Here is a 15,361-nt window from a genome sequence, read left to right as displayed (position 1 = left end):
TGTAAACCTCAAGTTAATAAAAGTAAAGGGTGGGAGGGAGAGACTACACTTGTAAACCTCAAGTTAATAAAAGTAAAGGGTGGGAGGGAGAGACTACACTTGTAAACCTCAAGTTAATAAAAGTAAAGGGTGGGAGGGAGAGACTACACTTGTAAACCTCAAGTTAATAAAAGTAAAGGGTGGGAGGGAGAGACTACACTTGTAAACCTAAAGTTAATAAAAGTAAAGGGTGGGAGGGAGAGACTACACTTGTAAACCTCAAGTTAATAAAAGTAAAGGGTGGGAGGGAGAGACTACACTTCTAAACCTAAAGTTAATAAAAGTAAAGGGAGGGAGAGAGAGACTACACTTGTAAACCTCAAATGAATAAAGCAAAGCGCTGCATGGTGGCATGGTATTATGACACTGATCTGTTTTCATAATCTACTGAAATGGTTAGAGATATATAACTTTTTAAATCTAAATTACTCTTTTCTATCCAATGATATAATGTGAAATGTCTAAAATAGACTTCATCAACGTGTTGAAATTAGCACTTCCAGTTCAAATAGAATTATTCTTCTGTCCTCTTATTCATCTATTTTTCTATTCAATCTTTTTTGAAGAGTTCCAAAGACGGTTGTTTTGTTGGTATGAGAGACGGAAATGATATCGTTATGCCTTCACCACTGTATTGTTTTTCCTTATCACAAAGATGTCCTCGGAATAGCACACAATTCCCTCCCTCGTCCCTCCCGTTCTTGATGGCGCAGAGACACATGGGCACCGACGAGCGTCTAAGATATCTTTCAAAACTACACCAGTGGAACAACAGAGGTTTTCTTAATCATTAGAAAATTATATTTCTTCCTACCTCGATTAGATGTTTATTGAGAGTTCAAACGGTGGCTTTAGGCGTCCGAAAATATCATCATACGCTATAAAATATCGCTTCCTATGTTGGATATTAATTAGGCTAATGATCCACCTTTAGATGCAACAAAAACTTAATCCTAGAGCAACAGGACCAATCTCAGTCGCATAAATAATGGATTCCTAATCTTGATTGTTGGGAGAAAGTAGCCTTTTCCTTTAAAATAGCCTATGCTTGAGATTGCGACACCGTTTATATGCGTGCACACTCCTTCCTATTCTTTCCCTCCTGCAAGGACTGAGAGAGGTGTGTATCAGTTTTCTTTTCTTTTTTTTTCTCGAATTTTGAATGAGGCGGGGCTTTTGCCCATACAAACCAATGGCTCCCCACATGCGCCCGCCTCGCCCGCCCGCCCGCCTCGCCACACCACACACACACACACACACACACAGATCAGATGGGTCACCTATCATCAGATAAGGATGGATACATTTCTAACAAATTTGAACATATTTTGTCAAATAGCTATAAAGACAATGCTCTAAATCTGTTGTGATGCATCCCGCCCTCGACTCGCGCTCAGTGCTGCGCCCGCTAAAACCCCCGCAGCGCTGTGGGCCGGTGGCAGTCCCCGGCCCTCCGGAGGAGGGCTAGTATGGACATGTCTGCATCCCAACAAACATTTATTTGATTATACACTAGAACCCATGGAAGACTCACTACTCCCTCCTTTCTCTCTTTTATGCCACCCCAGCTAACACAGCAATGGTGTTTAATCATCTGCATGGTCTCTCTGCTGTGGTGTTTGTATGTGTGTGTGAGAGAGAGAGACAGCTTGCTGCTCCACTCACTGCCGGCAACTTGTAGGGCATCCACTGCAGCTGCAGTCATGTCCATGTCATGTTTTAAACATGCAATCTGTACAGTTTCCTGTCCATTTCTTTGGACTGACACTTTCTGTATTGAAATAGAATTCTAGAACATTTGCAATGAAACCAAGCGGTTAAGAGCTTTGGTTTAGTAACCGAACGGTCACTGGTTTGAATCCCCGAGCCAACTAGGTGAAAAACCTGCCGATGTGCACTTGAGCAAGGCACTTAACCCTAATTGCCCATGTAAGTCGCTCTGGATAAATGACTGAAATGTAAAATATGTTACGGATGGTGGAGGGCATGATCAGTGAGGGACTTGGTCCACTTACATTTGTGAAATACAGTGAGCTCAAATGAGTTTCCCTCCTTGACAGCAGCACCAAGACATACCCTGACCAACCCCAGAGGCAGCAAGGAATCAGTCCTGCCAATAATGGAGGGAATTTAAGGGGTTAAAACGGGAAATAAGAGCAGAGCAAGGTCTGTGAACATTTTAACCACTGTGAATTTCAGTAGTGTCGTAACTTCATGACAGAGAGCAGTTGTAGGGCCATTGGTTAATGCACATTACGGTGTTCTAGTACATTATTAGCATAACATTTCCCTTTAACATTTAAGAAAGGTGAAAAGGAAAGATCAAACTGATACAAATGAAAACAATCAATGCTTGAACAGCATTTGTCCCTGACATCATCATATACTTTACACATCACTCAGTTACAATGTTTCTGCAGAGTGAGAGCGAGAGAGAGTCACAGAGAGAAATAGGATTAACCCCCCCACCCCCTTACCACCCTTCCTGCCTTAAAGGTCCAGTGCAGTCAAAAATGTGACTTGCCTTTGTTTTATTTCCACACTATGAGGTTGGAATTATACAATCCTAGCAACATTCTTTCTTGAGAAATAGCTCTTTGCTAAGAAGCTATTTTTGTTCTTTTTGACCATTTTAATTGAAAACAATCATAGTAAGATACTTAATTGTTACCCAGAAATGATTTGATATTGAGATGAAAAAGGCTACCTGGGGCGGCAGGTAACCTAGTGGTTCGAGCGTTGGGCCAGTAACTGAAAGGTTGATAGATCAAATTCCTGAGCTGACAAGGTAAAAATATGTTGTTCTGCCCCTGAACAAGGAAGGCAGTTAACCCACTGTTCCTATGCTGTCATTGTAAATATGAATTGGTTCTTAAAGGATAAATAAAAATGGCTGCACTGGACCTTTAACAGCTGCTGCCTGTCCTGTCTAATTAGTCATGGAGTGTGGTGATGCTGCTAATTGTGTATTTACCCTTTAGGTGTGTAGGCCCTGAGTCTGTCTGTCTGTCCCTCTGTGCTGCACACCACCGCTGTGCACTGCTGCCTGTGTGTCTGTCTGTCTGTCTGTCTGTCTGGGAACCATCCCAAACATTTAGGTTGACAAAACCAACAGCAGAGCAGTCTCAAGGGGAGACAGAGCATAATTATGTTTGTATTGAAAAGAGATGGCACAGGTATGATTTTTTAAATTTAACTAGGCAAGTCAGTTAAGAACAATTACTTATTTACAATGATGGCCTACCCTGGCCAAACCCAGACAACACTGGGCCAGTTTTGCACCGCCCTATGGGACTCCCAATCACAGCCGGTGGTGATACAGCCTGGATTTGAACCAGGGTGTCTGTAGTGACACCTCAAGCACTGAGATACAGTGCCTTAGACCGCTGCGCCATTCAGGAGCCCAAAGAGGGATAAAGAGGGGAGGGGAGATGCTTGGTGCTTTGGTCAAAAGCAAGTTCAACATATTGATAATTAGTTCAAGAATTGAGCCCAAGTCTATAGGTTCCATTGCCACACCTAAATGAGAAAAACTGATGATGAATGTGCAATAATGTAGCACTTTATAAAAGGATGGCATGTGACATACATGATTAAATATGTAATAAATGTGTGCCTAAGTTCATTTACAATGCATGTCACAATGATTCATTATTACCATCTACTTTTAATTAAAGGAGTTGTTAAATAGAAGCATTTTAAGCAGTTTGATTATTTAAATTTGGTGTGGATAGAATATGCTAGCATTCCATAGACTGCAATGTAAAAATAGAAAGACTCAAAACACCATGATTGTATAATGAAACCATGAAAAGTAGTGCATCTAACCTGAGATCTGGTGTTTGGAGGGTGAATGAATGTAAACCCAATGGAAGTGTTCTGATACACAAAAAGTGTTTCAAAACAGAAGCACTCTGAAACACCCAGTGGTTCTTCAAACTGAATATTGGTGTTTTTAAGAGAGTGTTGTGAAAACACTTTTGGGGATTTCAGTGCATGTAAAAGGCTGCATCAAAACACAATGCAATTATTTATTTTGTCAGACTGTGTCTCTCATACAATCAAATGGTTAAGAAATGCAAATGGTTTATAGCCTAAATATTGATTGATGATAAGGGCACATGGAGAATATTTTTTTGTGGAATTTCAACTTAATTTTCCAATGCTTTATTTAGACAGATTACAAACAGGACGAGACAGAGAAGGAGTGAAAGTGGGACAGGTGGAAAGTGGGAATTGAACTCCGACTTCTGGGGCAGTAAGATGGTACATTTAATTGGAATTTCATTGGAATTTTACACACTCAACCACACAGCTACACTGTAGAAAAGTATTATGTGGTGAATTGAAATTTATTTAAAAAAAATATATAATAATAAAACATATAGTTAATAAAAAATGAATGCAAGTTGTTTCAGTGATTTGTTCATTTCATTTTACAAAATAAAATAAAAATAAATCCAACTTAATATGCTGCTCAAATGTATATATTTTTTAAGATAACAAAGATAGAGAACATTTTGTGATTGAACACATTGGAAGTCTGGTTTTAATCTCCTTCCTATCTTGACACGTGGCTCTGTTTCAAAGGATTATGGGTAATTCAACATTTAGACAAAATTATTATAGGTGTAAGCCTAATGGATCATGATGAACGTATATCAAAACAGTCAGACAAAATAAAGTTTAATGATGAGACAACCCGTTCCCACATTAAAATGTTTTATCCTGCAATGCTTAATGTAAAACCTCTAGTCACTACTGGTGGTTTGAGCACTGTGCTCAACAATGCCTGACAAAATGGGTTAAACTGGCAAATGATCAGATACATAAACCAATGTTAAACATACTCCAGAAGAAGTGATCTAATTCTGCACTAGACAGGATTCAAAACACCATAATAGTGTTTTCAACCTTTCCCGGTAGTGCTCCCAGTCCCTGGCAAGTTGTTTCACAATACTTGATTATACGGTGTAACAATACACCATGTCATGTTTCAAAACATCTCAGGATTATGTGTTTCAATACTGCATCAAAGTTAAGGTTTCGTCTCCTTCAGACTGGTAGCAGCTCAGTTGCCACTAGTTTTGGGTGTAACAAAGTACTTAACTTTAACGGTGTGTACTTACCATGATTTCGCACAAGGATGATGCATTAAGAGAAAAACAATGCATTAAGAGAAAAAAACACCAGCATTTGACTTAAAAATCCCATGAGCTAAAACGAAAGCTAGAATAAATATTCAAAATCAGATCAACTATTGTTTCATATTGTTTCACACCCCATAAACAGCCTTATATGTGGAATATGAGGCTGTTTATCATGTCTCATAACCAGTGTGTGCTTTGTTGTTTACTGTAGGGCCTACAGTAGGTAATACAGTATTTTGTTGGTGATGTGAGTAGAATAATATAGTAAGTGCTCTTTCTCTCTCTCTTTTACACATTTTTACTCCTTTACTCTAGGAGACCAAGATCGATGCAGGGACAATGTTGTGAAATCAATGAACTAGTCATGATCGTTGTACTGATACACTCACTGAGAAACACAGCAGGGATGTTTAGATTAGTTCCAAGGCACTGAAGCACACACACACATGCGCACACACACACGGACGATGCACACACGCATGCACAAACACCCAAATAAAAGACAAACAATTTGGTGGTCAAAAGCTCTTTCTCCAATATCTGATATGTTAGCATATCTATTCCCATCTCTATCAGTTAGAGTTGCTTTGGGGAAACAGGTGTTGAGTTGCGAACAGTCACGCGTAAAGAAGAAGAAAAGAAAGATGAATTGTTGTTGACAAAGATTTACACCAACGTGCTGCATCTGTCATCATTTGACAGAGCAAGGTAAACACACCATTCAACACAACGCTAAGCCCTACCCACAGGATCTGTAGTATGCGACTGCATATTTCTACGGATTACAAGGTTGTCTCCTTGTTTCTTTCCTCATGGCAGACATCTGAGTGTTTGACCTTTTTAAAATGCAAAACAATTCTCCAACTGGGAGAGCGAATGGGCGGCTCATGATTGTGGTAGTGCATTTGAGGGACTTAACTCACAGAGAGGGAGAGATATTTTATGACTTTCGAAGTCCTGACTTGGTTATGGGGATACAATAACACCTTCAAGGGTTATGTTAATCTTTAAAGACAGGTTATTCTTATTCTGCTCCACACTTTACGTCATTTAAATGAATATTTTACCTCAAACCAAGGCTCCCTCTCCAGCTTTCATTGTGTTATCCTCTCCTTCTCCCTTTTTTCACACACAAAAAAGTGAAGCCTGCAGTCTATTCATTCTCTCCCATATAGACTACTGATTTCAGAAGAGCATTAAAGTTCATAAAACGGCCTCTTTCTCAATCTCATTCCTAGTCTCTGCTTTTAAGTACCGTAGCTACATCACCATAATCAATCATTTCTGAGGTCAGTCAGATCTGTTATACCCATTTTCCCATGTATCTCTCCCCACGTCTAATTAAATAAGAACGATGAGGGAGTTATCTTTAAGTTTATCTTTACTTATGAGAGGTAAAACTCTGCCTTAACCTAACTCCCCTTCAGCAGCACATTACAGCCCCTCACACACAAACACCCACACACGCATGCAATATCCCAAGGATTAACTCATGGGGAATCATTTAGATTCAAAAGTTGAACAGTATACAAACTCTAAATGTACCACCTACACATATGCATGTGAATGTGTGCTCGTGTGTGTGTTTCTGTGTGTGTGTGTGTGTCTGTGCGTCCATCTGGTATGTACGTGTGTGTGCATCACATTTATCTTTTGCTTTGAAGGCGCTCATTAGAGTCTAAACCCTACAGTCTGACATTAATACTCAATCTCTCAACATTCTCATTTAGACTGCACTATCTGGTGAGAAATGCACGCTTACGACACTCCTTGTTTTCATGATTGGTTTCATGTCATGGTGTCTACTGCGTGAAAACTACTCTGACACTTTCAAAGAGCCTTCTAAGAGAATACCGACACATCCTCCTCCTTCCCACATGTTTCTCTCTTTTGTTTTCTTGCCAAATGTGCTGTGTTCCATAGCCCCTCTCCCAAAACAGCAACATGTTCATGCTCCGAAACTCTGACTGGGTTTCAATATTTAAGCTTTTGGCAGGAGTGTGAGAGTTCAGTTTACTCCTTAATGAGAGATCCAGTCTCTTTACGACTGTCTCTTTACGGTAGATAAATACGTGTTGGAAACAGGACAAGTGCTGTTTAAAGTGAGGGTATCCTATTACTTCACTATGATTTCCCACAATGCTGACTTCTAAAGAGCAGAGGTTCTGTGAATGGAGAACCAGATGAGAGAGGATATAATAACAATGTAGAAAATTGCAGTTAAATTGTTTTTGAAAGCAAGTTACATTTAATTTGAAATAAGATAATTGTCTCTCTGAGTTTTTCAAAGGAAGCCAGCCAGCTTTAAAGCTTGACTAATCAAAAAACATATTTGTTCAGGTTAATTGAACTGTTGGTGGTGCTGCTCAAATGAGGTAAACAACTCCAAGGACAAACACTCCCGAACTCCATTTGTCACATACATCACCGGCACAGGATGTTGGTGGCACCTTAATTGGGGAGGACGGGCTTGTGGTAATGGCTGGAGTGGAATCAGTGGAATGGTATCAAATACATCAAACACATGTTTACCAAGTGTTTGACGCCATTCCATTTGCTCCGTTCCAGCCATTTTATGAGCCGTCCTCCCCTCAGCAGCCTCCACTGGTCACAGGCAATATCAAGTAGGCCACTGAAGAAAACAACGTTGGAAAAGGATAAATGAAGAAGCTTTGTGCTACAAGCTGCCAACAGCACCTGACTTCTAATTAACCTGCCTACACCTGTGCTTGTTGGACATTTTGATCTGAATGTTTGAGACACCTTCGCTTTGACATACATGCAGCAAACATCAGAGTAGGGAGCAGAGTTGTGTTGCATTCCTAATCTGTAAAACTGGATAGGTTTAACAGGCTTTGGTAATGGGATTAAAGTGTTGTGAGGCAGGGGTTTACTGAGGAGGGAGAGTGGTTTGAGGGAAGTAGAAATGTGGAAATCTTGAGGGGTCCTCTGTTGAATGAACACACGGAAATGGCAGGAAGCTATTGGCTGAAATAAGAAAAGCACAGTGAGGGAGAGGGTTTATCTACAATGCTGTCAGGTCAATATGTGGGAAGACCATTGGCTAAGTTTTGCAGTGTGTGTGGGGATAGTTTTTCTTGTCAAGAATTGTTTTAGAAATATGATTTTGGATGAACAACTTGATGCATTTTTAAAAAAATAATTTGTCAAAATGACTATAATAATAATAATAATAAACACGCAATATCATTAGAAAGGATTCATTCAATAATTTGCAAATGATAATATACAGGACTGAACACTAATGCATAGTTAATACGGATGTAATTACACATGCAATGTCATTTAGACATTCTCTATAACAAATCCGCTCAATCTTTGTCTAGCTGGACTGAGAATGGTCTGAGAATTACAGAGATTTCCCTGGTGTTGTGCAGGAAATCTCCATATTACAATGTTTTCCCATGTAGCGTTTGAATATCTTAATTAGTGTGGCATTGGGAATCTGTCTGATAATTACAGGCTGATTAAAGGCATAGGCCAAGCACTCAACATGATGTACACACTCAAATGAACCGTCCCCATTCACCCTGATAAAAAGGATGCTGTTATTTGATTACAGCTAATTAAATGATTCACTGACTGACACAGTCTTCACGCCTTTTGACATGTTTTCCATGTGCTGTGTGTTCGCGATGGATCAACCCATCCTTGTGATGTTTTTCTTTGTATATTCCCCCTCAGGTTGTATATTCATCTATCTATTTCACTAAACATAAGGTCATATTATCCTACACACAACCCACAGGTGATTCTGCATACACAACTACTTATTCATCACCTAAAAATGAAAGAGTGGACTTGTGAAAAACAAGTGTGTGTGATGTGGAGTAGGAGCCAGTGTTTTATCCTGCCTGGAGACAACACGCCAGACCAATTGGCTCTCCAATTGGGACACGAGGCAGCAGCTTGGACAAGACCACAGCTAACAAGCCCCACCACTACTCTGTGCAGTACACACACATGCACACACGGACACACACACCTTCCTAGCAATGTTACTGCCATATAGAGGTTAACTAGGGAGTTCTTATCTCGACTCTGCAAACTCCCTCCATGATGGGGACATTTGCAGGACATCTTATCCTCTGGTCCTCTGTAGGAATGAGATAGCTGGTACCTTTATCACAGCCTCTGGAAAGCTTAGGCACACGGTAACAAGGATCTTTGGGTTGGCAGGGAATGCAGACTGACTGCCATGTCCTACAGAGAGTAGAGATAGACAGATCAGTTGGACCACGTAGCACTGCTGTTAAATTACATTTCTCTCTCTGCCTCTGAGTGGAGTGGGCTCTTTCTCATTTCAGCCTAAGATGAGAACTGTTTTTGTCTGGAGGTTGAGACTGTAATGAACCAGCCTGAGCAGAAATAAACACACATCTTAATGTGAGCTCATTGCATCAGTTCAAATTTGTTTCATTAGAGAGGGTGAGGGTGGGAGAGAAAGAGAGAGAGCGATAGAGGGAGAATTTATAAAAAGGGCAGGGAAGGACACAAAAAAAGAGGGCGAGGCCGCAAAGTAGGTGGGAGAGAGGAGGAGGGGGTATTTTGCCATTAGTTATCTTGGAACCAGAGTAAACAGAAAACATTCGTAGGATGTTGTGTGAATTTGCCGAGCCATCTCCATGACAACTCTATTTTCCAGTCGCATCTTTAATGAATAGGTAATGGAAGAAATGCAAAGCGCAAAACTTCATTACTGCAACGGTCATCTGCAATAAAAGGGAATTACAGAGGCTGTCATTTGCCGAAATTGGCTTGCTGAATATTTGTCCGGTACAACATGAGGGTAAACTTGTGTTTAGGGGGACTGGGAGAAGGGCAGTATTGGAGCTCTTTGTTAATAATGTAGATGAGGGTACCTCTGAATAGGCAGCTAGTCCAGGTGGTGGTGGAGATAGTGGTATGAGGAAACAGTGTAGCTTTTTCCAGAGAACAGCCAATCACTAAGACTACGCAAATTGAATCCTTGACGAAACAGACTCCAGACAATATCAGCTGTTATTGAAATGTTTGACCAATACTTTTTTGTTGCAACATGTCTCTCTTTTTTCTATCCACATGGGTCTATTTGTTTTTATGGGAAAGACTTGACAATGTTATGCTTTGTGTTCCAAGAACATCATCCAATCATATTATTACTAAAAGGACCTTTGTTATGCTGAACTGTTGACCCAAACATGCATGTTTCATTTTGTTGCCACCTTGCACTTTGCTCCCTCAAGGCTGACCTATATTATCATGCTAATGTACTTAGGAAGGATCACAAAAATAATTGTATATTCAATTTACAGATCAAAATCGGAGGGAGGTAGAGGATGAGGGAAAGTGCCTTACAATAACATGAAGGCCACCTTCGTTTGCTTTAGCACCTTCATGCAGGGAGGGATACAGAGAACTTTGGTTGTCTGACAATCTTCCGGTCCTTATCAAAGCCTTTTCTCTCCAGCAGGTGCAGAACCTCTCAACTCGTCACATCAAAGAGACACACCTGCAAATAAATAACAGCAAACAGACAGGGTGGATTGAGGCTAGAACCTCCAGTAACAAAGAGGTACGATTCATTTCAAAGTGTCTAATTTAATATTCATCAAGGTACGCTTTGGTGGTTGAAAGCTTGTTTACTGAATTGTGTCTTTTGTCTGTGAGAGACAGTGATTGGAAGTCTGATACGCCAGCTGGCATCTGTTTGCACTTGTTGGTCCATATTTACACATCACAGTGTGAACACAAACATGCACAAACACACACAAACGCACAAACAAATACACAGTAACACTTGCGCGTGTATACACACACATACACACGCACATACACAAATGCATACAAACATGGTATGGATGGACCACATTGGGCTTGTTCGACATTGCAGCTGACAGACTGCCTGATCTGCAGATCACCTTGCATCATAAATAACTGCTCATTATTATTAATAGATCAGTAAGTCAGTCACCATTTACCCACAATGCATAATGGATTTGATCCTCTCGAACAGGTCCATTGAGTATGGGTTCTTTCACTTATCATGGTTATGATGGGGGAATGGGTTTTGCTGTGTTTTGTAGAGTTATGGTGGGTGGGTTGTTCATGACCTCTCTGTGAACTGAATAAATTAGGACGCTGTTGCCACAGAGATTTAAAATACGTCACTACATCGGGACAGAGGGTGGGTGGAGTGGGCAGAGGAAACAAAAACAAAGCTACCTACAAATATACAGACAGAGAAAGGGGTCAAGTCGTCTGTAATTGAGTTCATGGTTCTCAATGTGTTCCCCTATGAGTTCTTCCTCCTCTATGAAGTGTGTGTGTGTGTGAGTGTGTGTGTGTGTGGGGGGGGGGGGGGGTTATTGCTTTTCTATTATTTCCCTATTTTCTTTCTCTCTGATTGGTTGTGAAGGGCCTGTTGTTTACAAATACAATTTGATTTGATTTGATGTTGAGCTGCTTGAGGCTGGGGTGTGGTGCACAGTCAATGAATGGAACAGGCATGTTGTGGTAAGGCCAAGACCAGCACTATAGCCTCACTATCCAGCAGGTGCAGGCAGAAAATACAGTCCAAAGTAACTCACAGACAGATGGACAGACTGACCGCCAGACAGAGAGGTGCAGGTGTTACTTTGTAAGCAGCACCTGCTTCTCAATACGGCTAAAGGCTCCTCTTCATGAATACTGTACAATTCTCTTCCCAAGCATTAATACAGTCACACAATCTACCGGTTCATAACTTTCATCAATCAAAGAAAGGCCACAGAAACCCTGATACCACCTCCACTCTTCTTCCCTTATCCAAATTCAGTTCAACTGCCTCTGTAAGCTAAGATATGTGATGGTGATTTGATGGTGCCGTATGAATTGCGATTCTAGGTGGATACATCTTTGCCTTTCCTTACATTACTGTTTCGTTGAGTTATATTTTTAGCAAGTCTCCCATAGGGTGGAAGATAAAAGATAAGAGGATGATCTTAGATAGAAGACAGATGACTATCTAACTCTTTCTCTGCTCCTGTGGTTACTGAACACATGTTCTGTCAATCCACCGTCTCCAGCCGCAAACCTACTAACTGTGAGAGAATGGATGGTTCAAAAGGTCAGCTCATTGTCTAATTCATCTCTTCTATAAATACTGCATGATCTAACAGTGAAGTAAAGGTCAGGCAAGATAGAGACCCTGGAGAGAAAGAAAAAAATGAAAAACAATCTCCCTGTAGAGTGCTCATTGAAGGAGAGCAGCTGCTCCCCAGCCCACCTCTCTCTCTCTCTCTTTTTGCCCGCATAAAGAATATACAGACATCCCAAGCAGGTGTTCTCTTTGCCTTACACCCGACCCTCCCTCCTCTCTCTCCTCTCCCCAGTACAGTCGGCCATGTCCTCTTTAAGTGGTTACAGTGAAACAGATTGCTGCTGAGGGGTATCTGCCAGCCTTTGGGACATGTTGTAGCATGTCTAATAGACATCATCAAGCTCCCTTCCATGCAGATGCTCTAATCTGCCTGTCTCTGACATGAAGTTCAAACCCGATTTCTTTCCCAAGACTGGGCCCCGACAGGTGACGTCTTTCTTGATGAGGTCATGCACAACATAAAAGATAACTATTGTACTTGTCAGACCTTAACCATTACTCATACAGAGCTGCCATCTGCTGGAGATATTGTGAATTTAGCCACGAAACCCTCTGTAGTCGTGATGGGCATTCTGGCTCTTTTGGCTCCCAAATGGAGCTTTAAAAAATATATGTTTTGTATTTTTTCAAGTTAAACAGTTTGCGATTCTTTGACTATGATTGGTGTTAAAACAATTCTAATTAAATTATTAAATGAAATCATAATCTACCTTATCCACAATGTATTTAAAAATGCATTGGTTTGTTATGAAAAAGAATGCTATTAAACATTTGCATTTAAAGTATAACTTTTTACATGTATATAAACAAAGTTCATATAAATGTAACAATTCAAAATGAATACAATCTGAACAACATAATAATAGAATATTGCACCATCAAAGAAAAATAAATAACAATGTGCAAAACTCCAACATCCCACTTAAAACATTAAACTGGTCCCTCTTTTCTCTCTCTTCTTTATTGCCATGTTATAACCAGCAGCACACAGCAATGCTGACCATATTTTGCTTTTATGAGAGATTTGCATTCAGAAATGCAAGCTGCCTCACTTTCGAGGGGCTGATGCGATTTCTTCTCTCAGTAATTATTTGTCCCGTTTTCGAGAAGACCCTCTGAGGGAACGGATGTGGCCACTATGCAGAGTCTTCCTGTCATGACTTTAGTAAGCCGTGGGTAGACAGAGGCCTTGTTCTTCTACCAGCTCAGAGGATCTGCAGATCTTTGGAGGAGGGGCTCCTCCAAATAGGATCAGAGCTCCATTATGGCATCTGCTGAGGGATTCCTTCATGCTGCATCCCCAGTTGCTCTCTCGTCAAACAGCATCCAAACAGCAGACGTTTGTGGCGCAACTGCTGGTGCTTCTGCTCCATCTGATCCCTCTTCTTCCTGATGCCCTGGTGCCTGAGCCAACTGACTGCTGGGGCTGTCCCTCCCTGCTGCTGAGGTTATTCTTTGAAGAGCCTCATCAATCGCTCTGGCATCACTGAAGGCTAACTTCTTAAACCTGGGGTCAAGTGCAGCGGTTTCTGATAGCACGTGATTATATTCCATTTTGTGGAACTTTCTGTCCATTGATGAACATAGGGTGTCCATCAACTTTGTCACATGTCCTGTGGTTACATTTGCTTCTCTCTGGCGGCTGGCTGTGACTCGCTGCAGGCCCTTACACAGGAGTATCATTTTGAAGGCTGTCACATAGCTGAAAAGAGAGAACAGTAACTTATTAGTTCAGGTTCATGTTTTGTCTACTGATACTACATTCTCATCTACTGCTCAAATACATATATAATACTGGATTAAATAATGATGTAGTAATAACTGCTTACTGTATCTCTCTCCACTGATCTCCACAGTGACCTGCTCAAAGGGTTCCAGGACTCTGCACACCTCCTCCACCACCTCCCATTCCTCTTGGGTCAGAGCATCAACAGGGGCATTAACAACGGCCAGGGTAAAGATGATGGCATCATATGACTCAAAAAAACACTTCAACATATAAAATGTTGAATTCCACCTTGTAGTGCAGTCTTGTTTAGGCCTCAGCTCAGGCATCCCCATCTGGCGTTGTGTAGACTTTAGTTTTTCAGCACCTACTGTGCTCCTGTCGAAGTTTTCCACAGCTGCTTTCACTTTGGCCACAGTGGGCTTCATCACCTTCAGAGCATCTCTTACAATCAGGTTGATTGTGTGGGCAAGACATGGATGATGGGTCCATTTTAAAATGTTCATGGCTTTAGTTATGTTAGCTGCATTGTCGCTATCACAACAGACCACTTTTCCATCTACTTGCCATTCTCTGGCCACTCTCAACAGTTCATCTGCCAAGTTCTCTGAGGTGTGTCTGTCGCTGAACTCAACGCAGTCCAGAAGACAGCTAGGCATCGAAAAATCGTATATGAAGTGACATGTAACCGACATGTAAGTGGTTACCCTTGATGTCCAGCTGTCAGTGGTAAGGCAAACTGCAGTAGCTTTTTGGACTCTTTCCCGCACTGAAGCCTGTGTGCTCTCGTACAGTTGTGGAATACGTGATTTTGAAAGGGTTTTCCTGCTTGGAATTGTGTACATTGGATTTAGACTATTGCTATAATTTCTAAAAACTGTCCTCCACGATCGAAAATGTCTGTAAATCGGTGGCAATCGTTTTAGCCAATGCGATATCAATTTGGCCTTGTTTTGCTACAGACATAGACTTTGGCATAAACTGGTCCATAGAAGACTGCGTTGCTGTTTCACTACTTGACTTGACGTGTGGAGGTGCTGGTTCCACCACTATCACTAGCAGGCCCGCTAGTTTCTCAAAGCTCCACTACAGCTAGCTTCACAGTTGGGTGCACAGTTCGCATATGCCGGTGTAGGTTGGGGTAGAACCGGCTTTATATGAGATTTTGTTTTGGCAAATTCTACACTGTGTTCTAACATTGTCTACATTATTAAAATGCATCCAAATGCTACTGTGCTTCCGACTCATTTTCCAGCTGTTGTTTTCACAGCTGTCCTTCCTCTCTCTTCGGCTGCTAAGTGTGTG

General features: G+C 41.1%; 1 protein-coding gene across 1 annotated transcript in view; it reads right to left on the bottom strand.

The window, feature by feature from the left end:
• Positions 1-1,147, bottom strand: part of LOC106577038 (C-terminal-binding protein 2) — a 102,997-nt gene extending 101,850 nt beyond the window's left edge. The window contains exon 1 of the mRNA XM_082964792.1: positions 854-1,147. The gene's annotated coding sequence lies outside the window, so the exon portion shown is untranslated. The remainder of the gene's footprint in view (positions 1-853) is intronic.
• Between the last annotated feature and the right edge of the window lie 14,214 nt (positions 1,148-15,361).

This window comes from Salmo salar, chromosome 18 (assembly GCF_965601325.2).
Source record: "Salmo salar chromosome 18, fSalSal1, whole genome shotgun sequence".
In the NCBI taxonomy this organism is placed as follows: domain Eukaryota; kingdom Metazoa; phylum Chordata; class Actinopteri; order Salmoniformes; family Salmonidae; genus Salmo; species Salmo salar.
The sequence above is the reverse complement of the archived record's forward strand: the minus strand, read 5'-3'. Positions and strand labels throughout refer to the sequence as shown.